The sequence below is a fragment of the Alosa sapidissima genome, chromosome 17 (assembly GCF_018492685.1).
Source record: "Alosa sapidissima isolate fAloSap1 chromosome 17, fAloSap1.pri, whole genome shotgun sequence".
Taxonomy (NCBI): Eukaryota; Metazoa; Chordata; class Actinopteri; order Clupeiformes; family Clupeidae; genus Alosa; species Alosa sapidissima.
The window spans coordinates 26,196,860-26,210,524 of NC_055973.1; positions in this window are offsets into that span (position 1 = coordinate 26,196,860).

A 13,665-nucleotide genomic window follows, 5' to 3' on the forward strand; every position below is an offset into this window, starting at 1 on the left:
GCTGCGTGGTTTTACACGTGAGTTGTCCTCATGCTGAAAAGATTGGCATAGCCTACATGACGTTAATCCCCGAGACAAGAAGAAAGCAAAGAATATATCTTTTTACTAAGGAAAATGACAAAAATAGTAACGCACAGTTTAATCTGATTACTGGTTTGTAAATAGTAGCACGTTAGATTACTCGTTACCGAAAAAGGTGGTCAAAATAGACTAACGCGTTACTGGCATCACTGGTCAGAGGCTACATGCTGATCCGGGCTGCGATACTCACCAGCGTGTTAGACAGTCAAGCAAATTCCTATGCTACAGGGGGTCAGGCTGTGCTAGGTTTTCGCGACCAATCTACAGTAGACAAACTGCCCACCACTGTGTAATGCTTGGTCAGTTCATAATAACTTGCCATCTCCCAGGTGATTTAGTTTCTATGGTGGCGATAACTAATCCTAGTCGTCCATTATGCTAGTAACGTTGGGGTCATCCTTATGTTCCACAGATCCTATGTTCCCCGCTCGGGGTTAGGGTTAGGGTTATGGTTATGGTTAGGGTTTTAAAAAAGGGTCCTATGTTCCCCGGTCTCATACAAAGCGGGGAACATAGGACCCGGGGAACATAGGTACGCTCCCGTAACGTTACCTAAACTGCTACTCTGGACAATAAGTACAATAGAAAGGCTATGCGGATCAGAGCATAACAATTTATTTGTCAGGTATAAGTTACTCATCCAATACATTTTAGAATTACATCTAAATGAATAATGTGAAAGTTACGAAAACAGGTTAAAGAAACATTTAGGAAACCATGGGACACACACTGCCACAGGTGCGGCCTTGTGGGGTATCCATGACCAGCTCACCCAGCTCCCACTCAAAGTTACTGATAATACAACTGACACACACTGTCTCAGGTGCAGCCTTGTGGGGTACAGGTACCCAGCTCACCCAGCTCCCACTCAAAGTTACTGATAATACAACTGACACACTGTCACAGGTGCGGCCTTGTGGGGTATCCATAACCAGCTCACCCAGCTCCCACTCAAAGTTACTGATAATACAACAGACACTGTCTAAGGTGTGGCCTTGACTTTATATAATTTGTATGTTGTTCTCTTCAGGGTTGTTTTTCTGCTAAAACTGCCTTTTGGGTATTACTTAATGTGCTTGACTGATGATTGAGAGCTTGCTGACTAGCTGTTGGTCTCAAACCAGTAGAAGACACATGCTACTGCATAAATGTTGTGTAGACTACATGCTAGTAATCAAAATGGTAATTGCTACACAGACAAATTCTGACAAACTGATTCAAATTCATATTTTAGGGTGGTGATGGAGATTCAAATGACACATCCGTGGACAATCGTATCTTGCCATGCAGCTCCAACCCAGTGATACAAGAGGAAGAGGTTTCACCCTCCAGCTATTTCGCCCTCAATCTCCAGATACTCTCTCAGGTACGGCCTTATGGGGTATCCATGACCAGCTCCCACCGGCCTTATGGGGTATCCATGACCAGCTCCCACCAAGTTACTGATAATACAACTGACACACACTGTCTCAGGTGCAGCCTTGTGGGGTACAGGTACCCAGCTCACCCAGCTCCCACTCAAAGTTACTGATAATACAACTGACACACACTGTCTCAGCAAAGTCACCGTTATTTCCCTGGGCAGATAACGGGCGTCACTTTATGATCATAAACTCTGCCAGTGGTGAACAGTGTTTGCATACCACTGTGATGTCCCGGCACCACGCATCACGGATGTTAACACCGACCCCGCCGCCGTGTCTCTTCCCTCCGTCTACGAGGGCTCTGTCCGCTCGCTAGCATGCTAGCTGGTCCAGTTGTACAGCAGAGTCGGGAATGTTGTCATTTAGCCATGTTTCATCCCTGTTTGGGTCCTAATGAATGAACATGCTAAGCTAAATGCTACAAGATTGAGTGCACACACCGAGACGAGAGATGTATATGTATATGTGTGTATATATATGTATCAACTCGTCTAAGTTAAGAGAAGAACATAGTTCAATATGGAAAGACGGTGGAGTGTTCCTTTAGAGGCACAGTGCCGATACTACCTGGCACATATAATAAGCCCAGTACTGACTTTGTTTGAGTGGGGAAATTGTTAGAATGGGAAGTGTGTTTGTGTCTCTAAACTTTTTTTATTTTATTTTTCTTGAAGATGACCGAGAAGAATCCTGATGGATCTGATGAGCTTTTTTGTACCAGTCCTGACAGTGGGGAAGAATACGTTCCAATTTCAAGTGAGGAAAGTACAGATGATACAGATGGAAGCATGATCTGTGAAACGTCGCCATCACGATCATCCTTGTTAGACAGGACTCTGAGTAGCAGAAGCTGTTCCACTCCATGTCAAAGCAGTGCAACAAATGTCTGTATTCCTGACTCCACATGTTCTCCTAGCAGGGAACATGGTGAAAGTGCCTCGGTATCCATTCCTCCTGTCAGAAAGAAAGAAGATGGATCTCGGATGTACAACAAGAGACAGTTCTGTCTGTATTGCAAGTCGTCTTTCCTAAAAATCGCAAAGCATTTGGAGCGTAAACACAGCAAGGAGTCTGAGGTACAAAAGTTACTTATTTTCCCAAAGGGCTCAAAACAAAGACGAGTGCACTTAGAATATCTCCGAAACAAAGGTAATTTTGCACATAATGCTGAAGTTTTGAGAACAGGCAAAGGAGAACTGGTTGCACGCAAGCAGCCAAAAGAGGAATCCCAAGCACAAAACTACAAACCCTGTCTCTACTGTCAAGGGTTGTTTGTGAAACATGCAATGTGGAGACACATGCAGATCTGCAAATTTAAACCTGTCAATCCCACACCAGGAAAAACTAGCTTGTGTCAGTCACATCTTTGAACAAGTGGAACGCCCCCCCCCCCCCCCCCCCAGCTGCTGCCTTTCACAGCAGATGTGCAAAAGTTACACAATTACCTGGATGAGAAGCAACAGCAGTACCAACATGATTTGGAATCTGAGGCGTCATCGCAGAACTGGGCCAGCCTGGCAAAGGTGACTCTTGCACAGGTTATTCTATATTTAACCGGCGTAGAGAAGGTGAAGTGTCCAAAATGTCACTCTCTGCATACATATCAAGAGACACATCAGCACCTCATGAAGACGCCAACCTCGCTCTCTCTGAGCTCGAGAAAAAGCTCTGCCATTATTTCACTAGGGTAGAAATGAGAGGAAAGAGAGGTAGGAAAGTTGCTGTCCTCCTAAGCCCATTGATGCAGGGAGCACTTGACATGCTACATCAACAGAGAAAGGAGTGTGGCGTCCTCAAAGAAAACACATATGTGTTTGCCAGACCAGGAGCGATGTCGCACTACAGAGGGTCAGATTGCATTCGCCAGTTTGTCCATTGCTGTGATGTCAAGAATCCTCTCTCACTCACCTCAACAAGACTGAGAAAGCACATGGCTACCTTTTCTAAAGTACTAAACCTTCAGGAGACAGAGCTTGACCAGCTGGCGGATTTCATGGGCCACGATATTAGAGTGCATCGGCAGTTTTATCGGTTACCAGAGGGCACCCTTCAACTTGTCAAGTAAAATTCTGATGGCCATGGAGCAGGGACGCCTTGCAGACTTTCAAGGCAAGAGCCTCGAGGAGATCAACATTGATCCAAATGGTATGTAGTTTCTACTTAAATAAACTCTTAATAACTACATGATAATGTATTTCAAACCACCTGTTTAGAAACAATCCAGTTGGACATGCATACTCTGAGTCTGAGGAGGTGGTGTATAAACGAGGCATGGAAGGTATGTATTTTGGTGTTACTTAGAACATGAATATCTTAGGTTGCATGCATATCTTACATTCTATGTGTTAAATATGTATCCATCTTTGAAACTTTGTCAAGGTAATGGGTAATCGTGGGTAATGGGTACCCCAGGGTAATCAGGGTAGCAGTAGGTCCTTAAACAGTCTTAAATGCCTTCAATCATGATAAAACCCTTTTACTTGCATGCAATCCAAATGTCAATTAAAGGTTAAAAAGATAGTGGCACACATCAAAACATTTCCATCACTGGTAGACAGACAGCAAACACACAATAATGATACTGTGATCCTAGCACGCCTGATATTTTTATGTACACAACAATATTTTTATGTTACAACATCAGCCACAAGTCACTAAATGTTGTCCTGTGGCATCAAAACAAACATCTTGATAAATCCTCAACACTCACACAACTCTCATACCGGGTTAAACACATGACTGCTATAGCTATATACAGTATAATACTGTACATAGAGATTTCACTTTGTAATTCTCACATTGGCTGGGATTCTACATGAATTTTGAAGGTTTAACATGAGAACTTGTAATGTTCATCTTGTCATTCAATAGGTCCTGATGTCAGTCCGGCGCAAAAGCAGTAGCAAAGTGGGTTGCCGCTAGCCTAGAAATCTAGACGCACCCTAGCGGCAGCAAATTACATTTGCTGCCAGGGCTAGTCTAGCAACTCTCCATTGGCTTGTGACCTCGAAAAATGTAACTTTTATCAGACCAATCAAATCGTGTATAGAGTCGTTAGGAGGCTTAACATAATGATTGATGGCAGAGTTGCAACGGTTTGGCTTGAATTCCCTTCTACTTGAAAAAAAAAAAGATGGATGTTGCTGTTGGCAAACAGTCTGACACGAGTTAAGCTTTTTTTTTAAGTTAAGTTGGCAAAAGTTTGAACTAGCCAACTAGCTCCGCTGGTGGGAAAACGCATGGGACTCATAGCGCTGTCCTATTGCGCGCAGAGGGAATTTAAAAGACAACCGATTATCCCGCCCCTCGGACTGAGCACTGCAAACAGTGAGTGCCCAGACCCTACATTTTAATGTGGGTCTGGCTCGTCAGGCTAGGTTGCCGCAAGTAGATGAAGGGGAAATTCATTCAGATGAAGAGGACATCCCTGTCCAAAAGACAAAGTCAAAGACTGGTAAGGATATTGTATATGTATCAAAGACATTACATTAACAGAGTGACACAAAGGTAAGGAATTGAGAATCCAATATACATACAGTGGCAAGTGAGAGAAGGGAGATAGTCCATTAGCCACAGACCCAAAAAGGGGCGTGTCACTACCACTTGGGGGGGGGGGGGAATTCTCACTATATTTTTCTGAAAGCTACATATCTCTGGAGTATAAAATGGTATGATAGCAAGTTGGATCTTGTAGCTTTGTGGCTGTACATGCCTTCAAAGTTAACCTCTGATTTGAATTATTCATTATCCGAGACAACAATTTTGACCATGTACATTAATTTCAAGCATTTTCTTTAGTCTTGATCTTAAATCTGAGCATGGCATTGAATTCCCTATATGTGAAAACCTATAAAAAGCACATTACATTCAGGTTTTTACCTTGTACAGTCCAAAAGATAAATGATTAGTTAGATTTTGACCTTTGACGGTGGCGGCCATATTGGATTTCTCTATTTTGAGGCATTATGGGACATTTTTGAGCCTGACATACAGAAGATTTGAATTCAGCACCCTTCAAAACCCCTACAAATTTTGTATGCCAAAAATTAACATGATTTGCCTTCAGGGTTCATTTAAAAAAAAAAAATAACCTAGACTATCACAATTACTGTCCATTTATATCCTAAGCTTATTTGTCATTCATTTCTTACTAAGTTCGCAAGCCACAGAAGAAGAGGCCCTGGGAAACCGAGGAGATAACTGCTGTGGAAAAGCACATGAGGAACTTCATTTTGACCTGCAATGTTCCAAGAAAGGAGGACTGTGATAAGTGCCTTAAATCAGAGCCGGATGCACTAAAAAATAGAGGCTGGAAGGCACTCAAATTGTACATTAAAAATAGAATTACTGCACTAAAGAGGAAAATGTCAAACATTTTTCCTCCTCATTGTATTTGTTGTTTTGACTGCTTCCTGACATTTTATGGCCAGGACAGTTACAGTAAGTTAAAATGGAAGAGTGACTTAATTGGGGGCCAAGCAGCGAAGCTGCAGGGCAACCCTTAGTGATTCTATGTTTTCTTCCCTATTATTATTACGCTTCCGCCATTGAAGTCTATGGCAGCCTATAGAACCGACTGGTGAAAAGTTGTGAAATTTGGTACACTGATTGGGGACAGGCCAATAATTATTTGCACCAAGTTTCATGCCGGCACCTCCAGCGCTCTAGCGCCACCAACAGGCCAAAGTTGGATGTGCGTTCACGCACGTAACTTTTGACCTGTTGATCCGATTTTGAAAAATGAGGTACCGTTGGAATCCTTGGACCAAGCCGAGTTCAACACACCCTATGATGTCATTTTCCGCCATGATGGATTTTCCGCCATTTTGGATTTCATCAAAATCACTTAAAACGTATCAGAGGTCACACATTTTGTCCGATCGACACCAAATCATAGATATCATCTATAGACCATGCCTCATTAATGCATTGCTTTTTGTCTTCGGAACTAAAACCGTTCGTGCGTAACAGCCAATCGAAATTTGCGGCGAAGCTGCCAAACAGGAAGTGAGCTCATATCTCAGCAACCCATTCATCTATCATAACCAAACTTAGTCCATGGACTCAGGACCCAATCAGGGGGACGCTCAAGAAATCTGGTGACCTTTGACCTCTAGGGGGCGCTGTAATTAAGAAACATGCCTTTTGGCCTGTAGCAGCAGTTGTGCTTAGAATTAAAACGCACTAGTGGTGTCTGGTACTACTGTTGATGGTCCTTAGGCCGACCCAGGCCAACTTGTGATGTCATCGTAATTGATTCGGCCGCCATATTGGATTTAATCAAAAACACGAACAAGTTTTCACAGTTCACAAATTTCATCTGATTTTCACCAAAATTGGCACAGACCATCCTCAGACCATGCCTTATCACTGCATTATCAAGCATTGGCCCGTAACGGGCAATCGAAATTTGCGGTGAAGCCGCCAAACAGGAAGTGAGCTCATATCTCAGCAACGCTTTCATGTATCAAAACCAAACGTAGTACATGCACCTTTGAGCCCATCGGGAGGACACTCAAGAAATCTGGTGACCTTTGACCTCTAGGGGGCTCTGTAATTGACAAAAATGCATTTTGGCCAGTAGTTGCTAATGTGCATTATTCTGCAATGGAAGTCAATGGCAGCCCATAGAACCGTCTGGTAAAAAGTTATACAATTTTGCACACTGATTGGGGACAGCCCAATAATTAATTTCACCAAGTTTCATGCCGGCACCTCAAACGCTGTAGCGCCACCAACAGGCCAAAGTTGGACGTGTGTTCACAGACGTAACTTTTGACCCGTTGACCCGAATGTCAAAATGAGATCATTGGAATCCTTGGGCCAAACCGAGTTCAACACACCCAATGACGTTAATTTTTGACCACTATGTTTAAATCACAGCAAGTGTGATCATATCTCAGTCAATCTTTTATTTTTGATGAGAAACTGATGACAGCAAGTTCCATCCAGTTCATTCTAATGCGTGCGTGCAAGAGTGGGGCGGGTGGGATGGGCAGGGGGCGGTTGTGGCGGTGGGCTGGCTGGGGGAGGGGGCGGCGACACTCAGCCCTGGTTCAGCTCCACAAAATCAGTTATGTTTTGATGTAAAACTTGACCTTGTAACTCAGCCAATCTTGAGTTGTTTGGCATGGAACTTGCTGTGACTGCTTAAGGCTATATGTCTGATGCAACGGCATTGACTTACATGGCAAATCTGGCCTGCTGAACTACCTGCTTGGCCCCCTCATTGCTGCTTGCAGCTATATTTTTTGTTTGTTTTTCTTTTGGGGTGGGGGTGTAGGGGGAATTGGAGATATATAGAAAGACATTTTTACAATGCATACTATTAAATATTCCAGAAAAGGGCAAGTTTTCAGTTCAAGAGGTGAGGGTGGGACCATACAGAGAGAGAGAAAAGGAGAGAGGAAGGATGATAGACAGGAAAGAGATGAGAGGGGGTAGAATTTGGGGGGACCATAGAGAGAGGAGAGGGGATAGAGTGTTGGGGGGGGCATAGAGAGAGAAGAAGAGAGGGGGGAAAGAGAGACGGGGAGAAAGAGGGTGAGAGGGGATCAAGAGAGTGTGTGTGGGGGGGGGGGGGCATAGAAAAAGGGGGGTGGGGGTAAGCGAAGAGAGAGGGAGAGAAAGGGTTGAGAAAGGGAGAGAGATGTAATGTCATCAGAGAGTAACCAAGATGGAAGGGAGGAGAGGAGGCATAGATGTATGGTACATCTCTAGCAGATGGTCAGACAATTCTGCACTGCAGTTTACCCAGATAGCAATTTCCTTTGGGCCGGATCCGCATAAAAGCCATTAGATCCGCCTGTAGCGGACATACGGTATCTGACTGTGGGCCAGGTCTGCTCCTGATACAGGTTTCAGCTCTGCTAGCAATGCTGTTTTATCACCGGTTTACAGATTTGTCCCAGGTCCAATTTCCGCAACTCAACTGGAAGTCAGGAGATGCGTTTAAAATGCAAAACACCGATTTGGCCCAAACCTGTGATACGGATATGAGCCGAAGGACCATTTTTTCACAGCAGACCCAGGTGGTAATGATATTAGTTAAGGTGCTGATTCTGCTAAATTGACTGTCCTTTCCCTACTTCATTGTCAACTGGCTGCTAAAGGAAAAAAAAGGTATTTTGGAATGGCACAAATTTAGAAACCATGGGGGTGCACTATGTTCCCATGGCCACTTCATTTCTACAGTAAGGCTGGAAAAGAAGATATAGTTGGCTCAATATTGATCATATGCTCGTTTCATTATTTTTTATTATTACCTAGCAGTGGTAAAAGTAGTCAATTGTTGTTTGTGTCAGATCAAACAGTGCTATGAGACAACCCCATATTCTTGCCACGCATGCAGAAGTCCAAGCAGTAACGTTAATCAAGGATCTTTGGTTTGCTCACTGTCAATCTTTTGACATGATTTGCCAGCCTGGACTAGGACAGCCCAACTTTTCAAGGTAGGCTCTGCTTTTCTGCTTTTTATCTCTGTTGGTTTATTCAGAGACAACAATAAGCAAACGAGCGATTGATAACTTTACTGTAAGGTTATACTATTATTTTCCAGCAATATAGGCTAGGCTACTAGCTTAGCTTGAGCAAAACAGCCATCACAATAACTAGCCTATTTTGGTAACAGCTAACGCCAACAGGATCACTGATGATAAAAAAACGAGTGTAATTGTGACTTAACCTATTTTCAAAAAGGAATAAATGGCTCATGTTTATTTTTTGTTGTTTCAGATTGACCATGGAGATGACTGAGGAAGACAGCCTGAATATCGATGGGAACAGTGGAATTGACACGACTTAAACTTTGTCTGGGATTGCACTTCTACAGCCAGGTTGTTGAATAAAAAAAATAATAAGAGACTTATGTGTAAAGTTTTTTTTACCCCCCTTGTGTTTGTAGCCTAGCTTATGTTTATCAGTTGAGCTGTTGGGAAAACGTTACGAACTTTAGCCTGGGTGAACCTATAACGAACCTGTTAGCAAATGTGTAGCAAACAGATTTTTCAGGATAATTAGCCCTAATTACCAATCACATTTCACATGTCAAATAAAGCCGGCTGATGTCTGATAAACGGGTCCGTACCACACACAATAAGCGGACCCGTATTGCATATGATAAACAGATCTGGAACACGTCAGTAACACAGACTACCATACGGAACTGGGCCAGTCTTAGCCCTTATTGGTACCAGATCCGTCAAACGGATCCAGACCAATTTTGGACCGATGTGCGTTTGGACGCCGGATCAGGTCCATTATGCAGATCCGTGCCGGACGTTGTGGTAGGTGTGGCCCAGTTCCGTCCCAGTGTATGTTTGCTATCTGGGTAATTTGTTCAGTATTTTGTTGTTTGGATTCTTTGTTCAGTATCTTGTTAACATTTGACAGCCAGGACAGTTAAAGGGTTAAATTTGAGGCATTGCAGTGACTGTTTTTTCACTTAAAGTATAAAACAGATATAAAGTATTCATTACAGTGATGTAAACCAGTTTATTCCTACTGTAATTGTATTGTCACTCAGTAAAGAGCTTTGTTTAAAGTATGTTCAGGTGATAGTTCTGCTTCATGTGTAGAAACCCTATCTATAAAGAAAGAAGCATCTGTGTGTCTGTCTGTGGCTCGTATATCTCTGACCGTGTGTCAGATCGGCCTAAAATTTCAGATATGGCTTGGGCATGGGTTGATGGTGTGCATCATCAATTAAAAAAAAAAAAAAATCAAAACCTTTATGAAATGATTTTACATGCAAGCCCCAAAAGGCACCAATTAAACACAGATGTAATGCTACGAATGCTTCAGGTGTTGTGTAAACATAAACGTCAACAACATCTGCCACACACAATGGTGAGGTAAGAGATTGTCTTGAACAAATTCTAAGTTAGCCTGAAGTGGTGTAAAAGAATGACTGGGTTTACATGCATTTCAGTATCCCTTGACTCGATGTTGTTGAACAGTGACGGACTGGACGGTCTGGCATTTGGGCAGATGCCAGAAGGGCCACGGCCTCTCGTGGGCCGTTTGGGCCGGCCAATCATGCGGCGGCATCTTTGGTCCTGCCGGCGTAATGCATTCAAAAGTCAGCGCAAAATAGGCAGCGCAAGGATTTGTTTCCTAACCACCGGCCTCTGACAAACGCTGTTCTATGGCCCATAGGATATTTTTTTACTGACGTAGGTTAGTTACAAGGCTTATCTCGCCCATATTGTGAAACACTTCCCCTCTTTTGCGCCAGTAACGTAATCTGTTAGGATCTTAGAAAATGGAGAGTAAACGAAACTGCGAGACAAGAAGAAGCTGGCTCTTCAAGCCAACACAGGCAAATTTCTCAGCTCCCGTGGCCGATGACAGTGGTGGTGGTGACATTGAACAGGGACATGCAGTTCAACTTTTGGTAAGCCAAGTGTGCTGAAAGCAGTCCAGCAGAACACTTGTAACGAGTAAAGCAACCCAACCCCTTGGTAAATCTGATAAAATGATAAAACGTCAATAACATTTTTTGGGCTAATGTTCTATGGCCAGTTTAGTTTGTATTCTAGTTAGTTTGTAATACCTGTAGATGCAGATAATTTATAAGACATTGTGTATGTTATGTTTGCAAAACACTCTTACAGTGCCCGGTTGAGCATAGTGTCTGTTCTGTTCTTAAGGTTACTGTGCCTTTAAGAGGCCCGACTGTTTTACGGCATGTGTCGTGGAGTTAGAAATAAAGAGTATGGCGTTCTACTAAGTCTGTGTGATTTGCCTAAATCCGAACACAACATTTGGCGAACGAGGATGGCTGCTTTCGCGATACCACCTCCCTCACCTTTCCTTCCTGTTCCCGGTGACCCAGCCGTTCCCTGGGACCTATGGCTGACGTCGTTTGAGGATTATTTACTTGCAATAGGTTACTCGGTCCTGCCAGAGGCGAGGAAGTGTGCTCTCCTCCGCCATTGCCTGGGGCAAGAGGGACAACGAATCTTTGCAACGCTCCTGTTACCGGAGGAGGAAGATGCGTACTCTGCAGCCACAGCTGCTCTGAAGAATTATTTTAGCTCTGGAAGAAGCCGGCGCATGCATCGTTTTGAGTTTTGTCAAAGAGCTCAGAAACCGGGTGACCAAGTCACCTCTGTCGTTAGTTCCGAACACAGACCCTAAAGGTGCTGTTGCCGCGATCGAGGTGAGTGACAGCTTGGATGTACAGAGAGTGGACAGGGGGCCAAGAGAGAGTGGGCCTAAGAGCTGCAACAACTGTGGTTCTCCTAAACATGCCACCAGAGATCCAGCCTGCCCTGCTCAAGGAAAGCGCTGTCGACACTGCAATAAGCTGAACCATTTTGCACGCTACTGTCGTTCCCCTCCTGCACAGTCTGCCACTGGTGCTGTCTCCATCAACTCAATACAGACCTCCCAGCCCTCATTCAAACTCTGCACATGTCAGGTGGGGGCAGCTCACATCTCGCTCCTGGTGGATACAGGTGCAAAAGTATCAATCCTGAACAAGCACACATATGACCTGTTTTTCAGACACGTGCCTCTTGGAGCAGTAGCAAAACCCCTGTCAGGCTATGGCCATTCCCCCATCTCTACGCTGGGTGTAGCCCGACTCCCGGTCAGATATGACAAACAGACTGTCCCCGATGCTGAGTTTTGGGAAGAAGGGAGCCAACATTATGGGCTTAGACCTGTTCCTTGCCCTGGGGTTTGCGGTGACGGACGCTAGGGGTCTGCGTGTCCTGCAGGTGGGGGCCTCCTGGCCTGATCGCTATCCTCACCTGTTTAAAGGGCTGGGCCACCTGTCTGGATTCGTTCACCAGCCCACTGTTAACCCATCAGTTTCCCCCGTGATGCAGCCTCTCCGGCGCATTCCTCTGGCGCTCCGCGATGCAGTGGAAGCTGAGCTGCGTCGCCTGGTGGAGTAGGGTGTGATAAAGCCAGTCGATGCCTCACCTTGGATGTCGAACCTGGTGATAGCCAAGAAAAAGGGGGTGGACTACGCCTATGCGTTGACTTGACAGATGTAAATAAAGCCATCATCCCCGAAGTATCCCTTACCCACAGCCGAGGAACTCCCTAGCCATTTTCATGGCTCCACCGTCTTCAGCAAGATGGATTTACGACACGGTTAGCCGCAGGTGCCCCTGGCACAGGCCAGCATGGACCTCACAGCGTTCGTCACACATGTGGGGGGTCTTTCCGTATGAACGCATGACGTTTGGACTTCCATCGGCCCCCAGCTGTTTTCAGAAGATAATGTCACTCATACTGGCTGGTATCCATGGGGTCTCCATCTTTCTGGATGATGTGGTGGTGCACGCACCCTCAGCCACACTGCATGACACCCGCCTGGAACAGGTGTTTCAGCGGTTCGAACAGCATGGGGTCGTGCTAGAGAAGTGCTCATTTGGAGTCAGAGAGGTTGAGTTACTGGGTTTCAGGCTCTCCAAGGAGGGCATTGCTCCCATTGTGTCTCACACTGAGGCCATTCTGTCCCTGCCCGACCCGCAGTCACCATCTCAGCTCTCCTCCTTCCTCAGGATGGCTGCCTACTACCTCAGGTTCATGCCCCACTTTTCAGACTCGTCTTCCCCCCTGCGCCAGCTGCTCAGGAAGGATGCCACCTGTAACTGGACCCCTGCCTGCCATGAAGCTGTGTGTGCCATCAAGCAGCGGCTCACATCCCCTCCTACGCTGGCCCACTTTTGCCTGACCGCGCCAACCCAGGTCACCTGTGACGCCTCAGGGGTGGCGCTTGGGGCGGTGCTCTCCATCAGATCCATGGGGGGGGGGAAACGCCCGGTGGCTTTTGCTTCACGGGCGCTTACACCAGCGAAGCAGAAATACTCCGTAGGGGAGAGGGAGGCTCTGGCCTACCAGTGGGCATGCGAACGCTGGCATGTCTATCTATATGGGCGGGCTTTCATCATACGTACAGATCATCAGGTGCTGACGGCTCTGCTAGCGACCAAAGGCTCGGGGCACAGACCTATGAGACTGCACAGGTGGGCTGACCGACTGAATCAGTACAATTTCAGTCTGGAGTTCATGCCGGGGCACGCCAACACAGTGGCTGACCTCCTGTCAAGAGCTGTCTCCCTGACGAAGGAGACTGATGGACTGACATCAGATACCGAGAGCGACGAAGACTGGGTCAACATCTTGCATGGGCCCCTCAGCA